Source organism: Musa acuminata, unplaced genomic scaffold (genome assembly GCF_036884655.1).
Source record: "Musa acuminata AAA Group cultivar baxijiao unplaced genomic scaffold, Cavendish_Baxijiao_AAA HiC_scaffold_841, whole genome shotgun sequence".
NCBI lineage: Eukaryota > Viridiplantae > Streptophyta > Magnoliopsida > Zingiberales > Musaceae > Musa > Musa acuminata.
Window position 1 is genome coordinate 5,001 of NW_027021067.1, and position 2,500 is coordinate 7,500.

A 2,500-nucleotide genomic window follows, 5' to 3' on the forward strand; every position below is an offset into this window, starting at 1 on the left:
TTTTGGCCCGTTTTTGGGCTGTTTTGGCCTGTTTTTGGTCTGTTCTGGCGTGGCGCGGTGACCGTCGTGAGCGGAGCAAAACGTCAGCCATCTCAGCACCTTGGAACCCCCCGGGTGGCACAGGGCTGGATGGGGCTTTCGTATAGCAGGGACGGTGCTGCCTCACGCTTCGCTCGCTGTTCGCCGCTCGCCGCTCGCTCGCGCAACCTAAAATGGCCAGTTTTGGCCCGTTTTTGGGCTGTTTTGGCCTGTTTTTGGTCCGTTCTTGCGTGGCACGGCGACCGTCGTGAGCGGAGCAAAACGTCAGCCATCTCAGCACCCTGGAACCCCCCGGGTGGCACAGGGCTGGATGGGGCTTTCGTATAGCAGGGACGGTGCTGCCTCTCGCTTCGCTCGCTGTTCGCCGCTCACCGCTCGCTCGCTCAGCCAAAAATGGCCAGTTTTGGCCCGTTTTTGGGCTGTTTTGGCCTGTTTTTGGTCCGTTCTTGCATGGCGCGGTGACCGTCGTGAGCGGAGCAAAACGTCAGCCATCTCAGCACCCTGGAACCCCCCGGGTGGCACAGGGCTGGATGGGGCTTTCGTATAGCAGGGACGGTGCTGCCTCACGCTTCGCTCGCTGTTCGCCGCTCGCCGCTCGCTCGCGCAGCCAAAAATGACCAGTTTTGGCCCGTTTTTGGGCTGTTTTGGCCTGTTTATGGTCCGTTCTTGCGTGGTGCGGTGACCGTCGTGAGCGGAGCAAAACGTCAGCCATCTCAGCACCCTGGAACCCCCCGGGTGGCACAGGGCTGGATGGGGCTTTCGTATATAGCAGGGACGGTGCTGCCTCTCGCTTCGCTCGCTGTCCGCCGCTCGCCGCTCGCTCGCGCAGCCAAAAATGGCCAGTTTTGGCCCGTTTTTGGGCCGTTTTGGCCAGTTTTTGGCCTGTTCTTGCATTGCGCGGTGACCGTCGAGAGCGGAGCAAAACGTCAGCCATCTCAGCACCCTGGAACCCCCCGGGTGGCACAGGGCTGGATGGGGCTTTCGTATAGCAGGGACGGTGCTGCCTCTCGCTTCGCTCGCTGTCCGCCGCTCGCCGCTCGCTCGTGCAGCCAAAAATGGCCAGTTTTGGCCCGTTTTTGGGCCGTTTTGGCCAGTTTTTGGCCTGTTCTTGCATTGCGCGGTGACCGTCGAGAGCGGAGCAAAACGTCAGCCATCTCAGCACCCTGGAACCCCCCGGGTGGCACAGGGCTGGATGGGGCTTTCGTATAGCAGGGACGGTGCTGCCTCTCGCTTCGCTCGCTGTCCGCCGCTCGCCGCTCGCTCGTGCAGCCAAAAATGGCCAGTTTTGGCCCGTTTTTGGGCCGTTTTGGCCAGTTTTTGGCCTGTTCTTGCATTGCGCGGTGACCGTCGAGAGCGGAGCAAAACGTCAGCCATCTCAGCACCCTGGAACCCCCCGGGTGGCACAGGGCTGGATGGGGCTTTCGTATAGCAGGGACGGTGCTGCCTCTCGCTTCGCTCGCTGTCCGCCGCTCGCCGCTCGCTCGTGCAGCCAAAAATGGCCAGTTTTGGCCCGTTTTTGGGCCGTTTTGGCCAGTTTTTGGCCTGTTCTTGCATTGCGCGGTGACCGTCGAGAGCGGAGCAAAACGTCAGCCATCTCAGCACCCTGGAACCCCCCGGGTGGCACAGGGCTGGATGGGGCTTTCGTATAGCAGGGACGGTGCTGCCTCTCGCTTCGCTCGCTGTCCGCCGCTCGCCGCTCGCTCGTGCAGCCAAAAATGGCCAGTTTTGGCCCGTTTTTGGGCCGTTTTGGCCAGTTTTTGGCCTGTTCTTGCATTGCGCGGTGACCGTCGAGAGCGGAGCAAAACGTCAGCCATCTCAGCACCCTGGAACCCCCCGGGTGGCACAGGGCTGGATGGGGCTTTCGTATAGCAGGGACGGTGCTGCCTCTCGCTTCGCTCGCTGTCCGCCGCTCGCCGCTCGCTCGCGCAGCCAAAAATGGCCAGTTTTGGCCCGTTATTGGGCCGTTTTGGCCAGTTTTTGGCCTGTTCTTGCATTGCGCGGTGACCGTCGAGAGCGGAGCAAAACGTCAGCCATCTCAGCACCCTGGAACCCCCCGGGTGGCACAGGGCTGGATGGGGCTTTCGTATAGCAGGGACGGTGCTGCCTCTCGCTTCGCTCGCTGTCCGCCGCTCGCCGCTCGCGCAGCCAAAAATGGCCAGTTTTGGCCCGTTTTTGGGCCGTTTTGGCCAGTTTTTGGCCTGTTCTTGCATTGCGCGGTGACCGTCGAGAGCGGAGCAAAACGTCAGCCATCTCAGCACCCTGGAACCCCCCGGGTGGCACAGGGCTGGATGGGGCTTTCGTATAGCAGGGACGGTGCTGCCTCTCGCTTCGCTCGCTGTTCGCCGCTCGCCGCTCGCTCGCGCAGCCAAAAATGGCCAGTTTTGGCCCGTTTTTGGGCTGTTTTGGCCAGTTTTTGGCCTGTTCTTGCGTGGTGCGGTGACCGTCGTGAGCGGAGCAAAAC